The sequence below is a fragment of the Panthera leo genome, chromosome B3, assembly GCF_018350215.1.
Source record: "Panthera leo isolate Ple1 chromosome B3, P.leo_Ple1_pat1.1, whole genome shotgun sequence".
NCBI lineage: Eukaryota > Metazoa > Chordata > Mammalia > Carnivora > Felidae > Panthera > Panthera leo.
The window spans coordinates 61,283,304-61,295,667 of NC_056684.1; the positions used below are offsets into that span (position 1 = coordinate 61,283,304).

General features: G+C 39.1%; 1 protein-coding gene and 1 pseudogene across 1 annotated transcript in view; both read right to left on the reverse strand.

Annotated features, from left to right (window-relative positions):
* Positions 1-12,364, reverse strand: part of MGA (MAX dimerization protein MGA) — a 167,899-nt gene that overhangs the window by 122,782 nt on the left and 32,753 nt on the right. The window lies entirely within an intron of this gene.
* LOC122222157 lies at positions 11,542-12,015 on the reverse strand (annotated as a pseudogene).

Genomic DNA, 12,364 nt, shown 5'->3' on the forward strand with positions numbered 1-12,364 from the left:
AAAATCACTTTCATTTATACAGCTAACTTCATCAAAACATAAACTCACATTTGTACTGATTCTTATCTTTCCAAGGCGTTGATTAATCTAATGCACCTCTAACAGTGAAGCTAGTAATAGTCTATCAAAAATACGTTTTTAAAAATTAACAATAAAGAATGAACAACTAGGGCACTTGGGTGGCTCAGTAGGTTAAGCACCTGGCTTTGGCTCAGGTCATGATCTTGCAGTTCCTGAGTTTGAGCCCTGCATCACGTTCTGTGCTGACAGCTCAGAGTCTGGAGCCTATGTCTCCCTTTCTCTCTGTGCCCCTCCCCCGATCGTGCTCTGTCTCTGTCTCTCAAAAATGAATAAACATTAAAAGAATTTTTTAAAAAGGGTGCCTGGGTGGTTCAGTGGGTTGAGTGTCCAACTTCAGCTCAGGTCATGATCTCATGGTTTGGGAGTTTGAGCCCTGCATCAGGCTCTGTGCTGACAGTTCGGTGCCTGGAGCCTGCTTCCAATCCTGTGTCTCCCTCTCTCTCTGCCCCTCCCCAACTCATGCTCAAGCGCGCATGCGCGCTCTCTCTCTCTCAAAAATAAAAACATTAAAAAAATTTTTTTTGAAAAGAATGAACAGGGGCGCCTGGGTGGCTCAGTCGGTTGAGCGCCGACTTCGGCTCAGGTCACGATCTCGCGGTCCGTGAGTTCGAGCCCTGCATCGGGCCCCTGTGCTGACAGCTCAGAGCCCGGAGCCTGTTTCAGATTCTGTGTCTCCCTCTCTCTGACCCTCCCACATTCATGTTCTGTCTCTCTCTGTCTCAAAAATAAATAAACGTTTAAAAAAAAAATTTTTTTTTAAAAGAATGAACAATCACTACCACACACTTGCACACAATAAGAGGGAACAAAGTATTATTTGGTTTTCACCCAATCCTCATAAAGGATTTTGTACGATACCTATAATAAGAGTATACCTAGTTTTCCTAAATCATCCCTGGGGATAAACTCCATCTACTTACAATTTCATACCACTCTATTGAAGTTTCTACAACCTCATAATTTGTTAAGAATTGTAGAAACTGTAAGTTACAAATATAAAGACTTACTCATTTTCTATCTTGTGCAAAATCAGTCAAAATTTAAATTACAAATAAAACTAAGATAAGTACATCCCATTTTTTAAATTTATTCTACATTTACTAGTAAGTCAAAAATCTTAAAACATTTTTCTTATGGGGAAAGAAAATTCCTATTTGTATAATATTTTCACATAAAAAAGCCTATGATTAGAAACTCAGAAATCTAAGAGGTGAAGAGAACAAAAAACACAAAATTGTGGGGCACCCGGGGTGGCTCAGTCAGTAAAGAAGCCAACTTTGGTTCAAGTCATAATCTCGTGGTTCGTGAGTTCCAGCCCCACATCGGGCTCGCTGCTGTCAGTGAGGAGCCTGCTTTGGATCCTCTGTCTCCCTCTCTCTCTGCCCCTCCCTGACTTGCTATCTCTCTTCCCCGCTCTAAAAAATTAATAAACATTAAAAAAAACAACACAGAGGCACCTGGGTGGCACAGGGTTAAGTATATGACTTTGGCTCAGGTCATGATCTCCCAGTTTGTGGGTTTGAACCCCGTATTGGGCTCCCTGCTGACAACTCAGAGCCTGGAACCTGCTTTGGATTCTGTGTCTCCCTGTCTCTGCCCCTGTCCAGCTTGCACGCTCTCTCTCTCTCAAAACTAAACATTAAAAAAATAATAAAATAAAATTAAAAATTAAAATTTAAGAACACAAAATTGTACAAGTCTTTTCTTAAATAAGTAAAAACTAAACTACATAAACTCTTATTAATCTCTTTGTCTTTTCTTTTTTCTCTTCTAAGGAGATATCAATCCTGACATAAACCAGTTGAAATGGTATGATTTAAAGATTGTCAATAAGATAAGAATGCTTTATTTCTCTCAGAGACCTAACTCCATCAGCATGATTTTCCTCCCATTAAACTTATTCTTTTGGGTTAAGGGAGAAGTTGGCAAACTGTTACAGCCCACAGGCCAACAAGAACCTGTTTTTGTTCAGTCTATGAGCTAAGAATGTTCTTACATTTTTAAATGGTTGTAAAGAAATCAAAAGAATGTTTCATAATGTGACTTATAATTCAATTTTTTTTACTTAAAAAAATTTTTAATGTTTATTTATTTTTGAGAGATACAGTCCAGCAGGGGAGGGGCAGAGAGAGAGAGACACAGAATCGGAAGCAGGCTCCAGGTTCTGAGCTGTCAGCACAGAGCCCGATGTGGGGTTTGAACTCACGAACTGTGAGATCATGACCTTAGCAGAAATCAGACACTTAACTAACTGACCCACATAGGTGCCCCATAATTCAATTTTAAGTGTCCATAAATAAAGTTTTATTAAAACATTGCCACATTTATTTATTTACATATTGTCTTTGCTGCTTTTACAAGGGCAAACTTCTGTATTTACAAAACCATATATGGCATTCAAATGGTTTTGTGCTGCTGCTCAGAACACTACTAGAAATAACAGTGATGAAGTTATAACTTGAAAGCTTCCCAAGCACTATACTTACTGCCATACATTTTTTTTTAATGTTTATTTACTTTTGACAGAGAGAGACACACACACACACAGCATGAGCGGTGGAGGGGCAGAGAGAAAGAGAGACAGAGAATCTGAAGCTGGCTCCAGGCTCTGAGCTGTCAGCAGAGAGCCCAACGCGGGGCTCAAACTCACAGACCCCGAGATCATGACCTGAGCCGAAGTCAGACGCTCAACCGACTGAGGCACCCAGGCGCCCCCATACATTTTTTTTTAATGTTTATTTACAGACAGAGCTTGCTCAAGAGAGAGAGCACATGCTCATGCGCATGAGCAGGGGGGAGGAAAAGAGAAAGAGGGAGAAAGAGAAATCCCAAACAGGCTCCACACTGTCAGCACAGAGCTCAACACTGGGCTTGAACCCATTAACCATGAGATCATTACCCAGGCAGAAATCATGAGTAGGACGCTCAACCAACTGAGCCACCCAGGCGCCCCCATTTTTTCATTACTAGAGCATACCCTTCATGTCAAAACAAGATAAAAAGTGAGCTTCAAATATCATAATACAATGAAGTACAGATAATTTTATTATCAAATTAGATAGCAAAGCATTGTTTATCATGCAATGCCGCCACAGCTGTGCTGAGAATATAATCTATCTACATCAACATTACCAGACTAAGCACTCAGCACAATATTTCCAACTCACAGGAAAACACAGTCAGAAAAATTAGAAAATTTAAATAGTAGATCTCATCACAGCTGAATTTCTTCACAAAAATAAAAATGAAGATGCAATCAAAGTAAACTTCTGAGTGGCTCATTTGTTAGCCAAACAAGGAAAGCATCTTATATCAACAGTGAGTTAATTAAATCATGTTTATAGCAGCCAAAGAAATGCATCTATAAAAATAAATTTATTTAAGATTACAAGCCTTTTGGCAAGAATAATAGCTCTAAGAGTTGAAGACAGTGATAGCTGTGTCAGTAAAAAAAATGTATATATACTCTAGGGGCGCCTGGGTGGCTCAGTCGGTTAGGCGTCCAACTGTGGCCCAGGTCATGATCTCATGGTTCATGGGTTTGAGCCCCACATCGGGCTCTGTATTGACAGCTCGGAGCCTGGAGCCTGCTTCGGATTCTGTGTCTCCTTCTCTCTCTGCCCCTCCCCAGCTCGCGCTTGCTCGCTCTCTGTCAAAAATAAGTTAAAACGTAAAAAAAAAAGATTAAAAAAAAATTCTATAGGTTAAGAAACAGGGCACCTGGCTGGCTCAGTCAGTAAAGCATCCAACTCTTGATCTTAGGATTGTGAGTTCAAGCCCCACACTGGGTGTAGAGATTGATTATTTATTTATAGTAATTTATAAATAAATAAATAAGTAATCACACTATCTCAAGGCAAATGATTTTGAGTGTTACCTTGGTTCTTGATGAATCAACAGAAGTTACCAATACTTCTCAGTTATTATCATTTATTTGAGATGTTAATACAGTAATTAATTGAAGTAATTAAGTAATTACAATTAGCTTGTATGAAAAATCTGCATGGAACAATAGGCAAGAATATTTTCAAAGATTCTGGGACAACACTAATTCAGTACAACCTGAAGTAGAATCAGCTAAGATGAATTACAACTGATGGTGGTAAAAATACATGTGGGCAGAGAAAAGTCTTAACTGGACAAATTTACAAAGCTCATGAAAATTTAGGGCGTTTAAAGTCTACAGTTATTCACTGCAATATTCACCAGAAAACAGTCTGCAGAAAACACCTATCACGTGTTACTCAACCAGTAGTATCAATAGTTAACGCTGGTGAGGAAAACAGTTAACTTTGTTCTCATGGACTTAACTGTCCTTTATTCCATGAATTTTTGTCAGAAATAGAAGATGAATATCCCAATTGCCTTACCATTAAGAAGTTGGCAGGCTTAGCAGTGGTAAAGCTTTACTGCAATTTTTTCTAGCTGAAATTTTTCTGAATGAGAAGAACTACCCTTAATTACTATTACTGAACACCAAAACAGCTTTAAATATTAACTTTTCGGGGCGCCTGGGTGGCTCAGTCGGTTAAGCATCTGACTTCGGCTCAGGTCACGATCTCGCAGTATGTGAGTTCGAGCCCCGCGTCGGGCTCTGTGCTGACGGCTCAGAGCCTGGAGCCTGTTTCAGATTCTGTGTCTCCCTCTCTCTCTGACCCTCCTCCGTTCATGCTCTCTCTGTCTCAAAAATAAATAAACGTTGGGCGCCTGGGTGGCTCAGTCGGTTGAGCGTCCGACTTCAGCTCAGGTCACGATCTCACGGTTCGTGAGTTCGAGCCCCGCGTCAGGCTCTGGGCTGATGGCTCAGAGCCTGGAGCCTGCTTCCGATTCTGTGTCTCCCTCTCTCTCTGCCCCTCACCCATTCATGCTCTGTCTCTCTCTGTCTCAAAAATAAATAAACATTAAAAAAATTAAAAAAAATAAATAAATAAACGTTAAAAAAATTTAAAAAAAAAATTAACTTTTCCTGGGGCACTTGGGTGGCTCAGTCGGTTAAGCATCGAACTTTGGCTCAGGTCATGATCTCATGATTCATGAGTTTGAACCCTGCATCAGGGTCTATGCTGACAGCTCAGAGCCTGGAGCCCGTTTTGAATTCTGTGTCTCCCTCTCTCTACCCCTCCCCTGCTCATGCTGTCTCTCTCTCCTTCAAAAATAAATACACATTACAAAAAATTAAAAATGCAGCTCTTCTCAAAGTCATTTAAAAAAATTAACTTTTCCTACAGACTTGATAATGTTTCTCAATAAATTCAACCTAATATCAAAAGTGATTACCTGCAAAACTTATACCGCAACAAAGTCCTTTCAATGAAAATTAACATGATTTGAATCACAAGTAATGTCAAACTATATACATATACCATGCTGTCAAGTTAAAATAATATGCAAGATGTCCATTCCCATGCCACACATCTGTTAGAATGATTATCATCACAAAGACAAGAGATAACAAATGCCACCAAAAACGTGGAGAAAAAGGAACCCTCGTGCACTACCAGCGGGACTACAAATTGACACAGCTACTATGGATAACAGTATGGAGGTTCCTTAAACTGAAAACAGAACTACCATATGATTCTTTAATTCCATTTCCATATACATATACATTTCTAGGTATGCATCTGCACCCCATGTTCACTGCAGCATTATTTATAATATACATGATAGGGAACCACCCAAGTGTTCATCAACAGATGAATGGATAAAGAAAATGTGATACATACTTGGGTGTGTGTGTGTAGACTATATACTTGTGTGTATGAATACTATTCAGCCATTAAAAAAAAGAAATCCTGCTATTTGCAATAACATGGATAAACTTCAGCACATTACTTTAATCAGATAGACAAATACCATATGATAATACTTATATATACTTGTTAGTAGCTGTCTTTTTGATTATGGCCATGTTAGTGTGAGTGAAGTGGTATCTTATTAGGGTTTTGATTTGCACTTCCCTAATCATTGATGACTTTGAGCATATTTCCATTTGCTTTTATTGATCATTTGTATATCTGCTTTGGTGAAATGTCTATTCAAATCCTTTCCCGATTTTTGAATTGGCTTTTTTGGTTGTTGTTGAGCTGTAAGAATTCTTTATATATTCTGGATATTAAACCACTATGAGATACATGATTTGCAGATATCTTCTCCCATTTTGTGGACTGTCTTTTCAGTATCTTAATAGGGTCCAAAACCGAAGGTCATGAAGATTTTCCCTGTTCTAAAAGTTTTATAATTTTAATGCTTATGCTTAGATTATATATGTTTTGAAGATTTTAAGTAATCTCTACACTCAGCATGGGGCTCAAACTCACAACCCCAAGATCAAGAGGCTCATGCTCCACCGACTGAGCCAGCCAGGTGCCCCTAGATCACTGTTCTGTTTTAAATTAATTTTTGTATATGGTATGAGGTAGGGGTCCAACTTCATTCCTCTGCATGTGTATAGCCAGGTGTCTCAGAACCACTTCATCTTCTGTGATCAAGTATTAATAAAGTATTTCTTCATATTTTGGGTAGTAGAACATTTCTTTATACTTTATAAACTGGCCTAAGCTCTCATTCAAAATATTATCATATGAAGTAAATACAGAAGGTACTATTATTATTGGAATATTAGATTTGGAAGGTATACCATATAGATTTTCTTCAATCCCTCTTTTTTTTATAAATGTGGAAACAAAGACCTAGAAAAGTTCATTGATGTCCAACATTGTATAGCTATCAGTTAATGATAATGCTTTAACTCAAGGGCTCCAAACTTCTTCTGTAGAGGACCAGATAATAAATATTTTAGGCTTTGTGAAGCAAAAGGCAAAATAGGGTATTATGTACGTACTTATATAACAGGAGAAAAAACAAATTTCCACAAATTTTTTATTAATGAAATTCAAAATATAACCATATGTGTATGTGTATATACACACACACATACATATATATGTATACATATATATATATGTATGTGTGTGTGTGTGTATATATATATATATATATATATATATACACACACACACACACATACATATGGTTATATTTTGAATATATATACACACACATACATATATATGTTTGGTAATACATGAAAACATTATGATACATGAAACTCAATCACAAAGGACCTCACATTGTATGAACCTATACAGATACAAAGTAGAAAAGTAGTTGCCCAGGGCTGGGAACATTGGGGGAAATAGAAAGTAACTGCTAATGGGAATAAGGCTTCTTTTTGAGGTTATGACAATGTTCTAAAATTGACTGTGAGAATGGGTACACAACTGTGAATACACCTAAAAACCACTGGCTGTGTACTTTAAATTGGTTAACTTTTTGGTATGTGAATTGTATCAAAACTTTTTTAAATCACAGAAGTTTTATAAATAAATATTTAACAACAGAATACTAATGTCACAAAATTCAAATTCAAATGTCATACCATCTTAACTGCAAGAAATGAATTACAACACTTCTCTAGACTGAACTTTATTCATTTGTAAATTCTCATAGTGATTTTAAGGTTAGTGAGAACTTCAAGACAATTAAACAATGACCTCCAGGTTGCACCTACACTCCTTAGCTTCAGCATAAACAAGACCTCAATATTCTGGATTCATCTTTCTTTCTTGTATGGCCTATACTTTACCTGAACATTTTGCAGTTACAATTTCCACTACTATAGCATCTTCTCCCTGTCTTCATAGTCTATCAACATCATTCTCCCTAATCTCCTCCTACAGAAATCTTCTCATTCTTAGAAGTCTAGTGCTTTCATGGAGCCTATCTGGATGCCCTTGCTGACATAAACAATGGCCTTCTTCGAAATAATCTAGTTCTTGCCAGATTGATCAACAAAATCACAGCTCCCCCTTAAGGTAAAAGCTCCACCAACAGCCCCCTGCAAGTTAAGGAGCTGTATTGTGGCCTCTTATTTCCTGTTATCTCCTAATCTCCATATAAATTCCACACAACCCTGGCACACAGGCATGCACCTGACCCAAAAGGTTACCAATCCTGCAGAATGGCCATCAGCCTAGGAGGAAAGAGCTTGCTAAGAGCTTAGCCCAACAGATATGACAGACAGATTCTCTTAGATGCAAATGCACTCTCTCTCTCTCTCTCTCTCTCTCTCTCTCAACTGAATGGGAAGCAGTAGGAGGGACTTGCATAGGTAGGAATCAAGAAGAGAATCTGAGCCATTTCCAGAGAAAAGGACCTAACAGAAAGCATACATGAGATGACACAAGGTAAGGAAAAGCATATACAAAGAAAAGGATGAAGTCAGGGGATGAATGAAACAGGAATGGTATAACCAGAGACCAAAAGAGACATTAAGAAAACCTAATAGAGGAGCGCCTGGCTGATTCAGATGGCAGAGCATGCAATTCCCGATCTCAGGGTCCTGAGTTCAAGCCCATGTTGCGTGGAGAGGGGACAGGAAAGAGAGGAGTGGAGAGGAAGGGGTAGAGGAGAGGGAGAGGGGAGGAGGGGGAGGGTAAGGGAGGAGAGTAGAGGAAAGGAAACTCTAATGCAGGGGAAAAATGACAAATTCACATGCTGAAAAGGCTATAAGAAAATATATTCTCTATAGCTTCAACGGATTCCTCCAGTTCCTTAACTACATATATTCCAGTCTGTCTGAGGTGTGGATCCAAACTGTTTATCCTGGATTAATTATGGCATTCCAGGCTCCCTTTTACCATGTGGATGTGTGAAATGAACATCCAGTTCTTAAAGAAATCCAAATATCTCTTTGTCACCTGTGATGGAAAGAAGCATAACATACACCAATAACCCGTCACTTTCTTGAAAACAAAAACTAGGTTTATTCATCTAAGGAACTGCCAAAAGTACCTGCAACTGTGTCTTTAACAAAGCTCAGTAATGACTGCATTTGTTGTAGAAATACTAACTTAACAAAATCTCAGATATCCAGATTATTCTAAAACAGAAGCAATCTAGACCTAGAGGAAAAGTCAGACATAGAAGACTATTCCTCTGTACATAAAGGGGTCCAAAGCAGGAGAGATACTGATCCAAACCTACAAATACTAGTCACCCAGATACAGGCAAATCAGGGCATCACATTCCCCCAGCTATAACTAGATCAAAGATGGACACATGGCTCATCTTGTCAATGACAGTCAAGCATGGGACTTTTGAGTTATTGGACGAAGAGAAGTTCTTTCTACTACACCAGAACTGGAAAGACAACAACTAGAGCTATTTTAGTCACCTTACTGCTATATGAAACCTAAAGATCAAATCAACACATAGTGGAGAGCAGATCTGAATTCAGAAAAGGAAAGAGACTAGGTCCTGGTAACATCATCAACATCATCTAAACTACAAAAGCCATACCTGAAGTCAGTGCTTTCCCTAGACTTTTCAGTAACCTAAGACAAAGTATTCTCTTTTCAAGCCAATTTGGTTTGGGTTTTTGGTCACTTGCAACCAAGATTCATAATTCATAAAGAAACTCTCCTGGGGCACCTGGGTGGCTCAGTCGGTTGAGCATCTGACTTAGGCTCAGGTCATGATCTCACAGTTCGTGGGATCAAGCCCCTCATCAGGCTCTGTGCTCACAGCGCAGAACCTGAAGCCTGCTTCAGATTCTGTGTTTCCCTCTCTCTCTCTCTGCCCCTTCCCCACTCACACACGCGTGCTCTCCTCTCAAAAATAATAAACATTAAAAAAAAATTTTAATTAAAAAACTCTCCAAAAATCCATATTCATTTCTCTTTAATTTTAATTTTTTTCAAAAATTCTAGCACATTTTAAAATAAAAAAGTAGGGGCACCTGGGTGGCTCAGTCAGTTAAGCATCTGACTTCAGTTCAGGTCATGATCTCACAGCTTGTGAGTTCAAGCCCCGTGTCAGGCTCTGTGCTGACAGCTGAAGCCTGCTTCAGATTCTGTGTCTCCCTCTCACTCTCTGCTCCTCCCCTGCTCACGCTGTCTCTGTCTCTCAAAAACATTAAAAAAAAAATTATTTTTAAATCAATCCGAGTCACAGCACCAAAAAATATATATATACTAAATTAAATTTTAAAATTAACCCATATCCCAACATCCTAAAACCATAGTTATTCATTTCCATTTGCTTCCAGTTTACATACACAAGCCATTCAATTTTAAACTGACAATCACTCTATTCTAAAATGATCCTTGTCACGACATCCATCCCAGCATGGGCTTATAACCCTTCTACAAGCATCTTGGGAATCCTTGGACACAACCAGCCCTTGACCACATTCTTCCTGGGAGCCTTTACCTAACGAGGGACTTCAACTCTGTTGAGGATATGAAATCTCTCACCCAGAATATGGCCTTTGTTACCCTTACCATTAACTTTATAAAAGCCTTTATCACCTCTATGCGATCAAGTCACATATTTTAAACCAGTTTCGGTATCAAAATAATTTGTGTCAAAGTTCAGACAAGTGAGCCCAATCAAAAACTTCCAACATGCAAAGGCAGTAATATCCCCACCGTGATCTACCTTTCTTGTCTAAATATCCTCAGCCCTGGTTCCTTCCATAATATCACTTGCCCAAATCTTTTCCATTATGCCCAAGAAAATAATCATTCTCTTGTTACCAAATCCCAGACTCCCTCAACCTTTTTGAACAATGTTCCTTCTACTTATTTACCTTCACTTAAACCTGGCTCTACCATCAAGATTTTCTCACAGCTCTCTCTTTACTGCAGTCCATACCCCCACAGAGCCAGCAGTGATTGGCACTCACTTGCCTCTCTACTGCAGCTTCCAGATCATGATCATCCTCCTTTATGGTCCCCATGTTCCCCTCCTTTATGGTTCCCCCATGGGACCCCATGTTCCAGATATATCCTCTCCTCATCACTAGTATCTTCTGATCCTTTAGTCATAACTCCTCATTGACTGAGGGGCTCAAACTCACAGACAGAGAGATCATGACCTGAGCTGAAGTCAGATGTTTAACCAACTGAGCCACCCAGGCACCCCAGGTCACCACAACTTCATAATCATCAGGTCAAATTAACATTTTTCCTGTCTTTATTTTTCTCGTTTTTAAATTTGTTTTTAATGTTTATTTATTTTTAAGAGAGAGCGAGCGTGAGCGGGGTAGGGGCAGAGAAAGATGAAAACACGGAATCCGAAGCAGGTTCCAGGCTCTGTCAGCATAGAGCCCAACGCGGGTTTCAAACTCACACGCATGAGAGATCATGACCTGAGCCAAAGTCGGACACTTAACCGACCGAGCCACCCAGGCGCCCGTAATGTTTATTTATTTTTGAGAGAGAGACAGAGTGAGAGCAGGGGAGGGGGAGAGACAGAGGGAGACACAGAATCCGAAGCAGGTTCTAGGCTCTGGGCCTACGCGGGGCTCGGACTCACCAACCATGAGATCATAACCTGAGCCAAAGTCGGATGCTTAACTGACTGAGCCACCCAGGCGCCATGAGGCACCAGATTCTTAAGAGTTCATAAAAACTTGAAGTTTTTTCAAAAGTTTTTTTCCCCATTGAGGCATTTTATTTGCACGTATGTATTACATCTTTAGAAAAAGAATCCCAGGATTTTCCCTCCTGTGTGTTTTTGTCTTGCTTCTTCATGGTCCATGATGCCAGCTGAGGGTGTCAGTACAATGAAACCAAACTGGCAGAATGGGAGAGTATTCTGCCATCTTCTAGATCCTTGAGTTGTAAGTCAAATCTGGGGCTGATCTCTCCACACTTGTTTAACCTGCCTGTGAGGTTCACAACAATTTTCCCAGCTCTGTGATCATCAATGATTTCAAGTTCATTAATGTAACCATGCTTCAGCATCACCATTAGAAACCAAATGACTTTGGAGCCTGACATAATAAGAACCTGGTGTTGGCCTCTCTTTTCAGCATTGTTAATTAACACTGTTAAAAGCATCTGCCAGGACATTCATGTGCATCATTATGGTGGCACAGAAAAATGGTGGAAAAAAGCTAAGCACAAATAAATCTGAGGCACCAAATCTTTTAAGACTTCATAAAAACTTGAAGTTCAGGTTTTTTCAAAAGTTTTTTCAAACATTTTTAGAAGTGAACAAGCAGAAGACACACATGAAAATTCAGAATTTCTGCCTTTTCATCCCAAACTTAAACCATTGAAAAATTCACTTTGTGTTGTTTCTAGGTAGACTTCTTCCCACACATTTTCCACGAATTATTCCCACCATCAACATTTTAAATGATTTCAAGTGCTAATAGCAGCAGCAGTTCTTATTAAAACATGTTCCTGACTTGCAAAGAAACCTTTCCAGA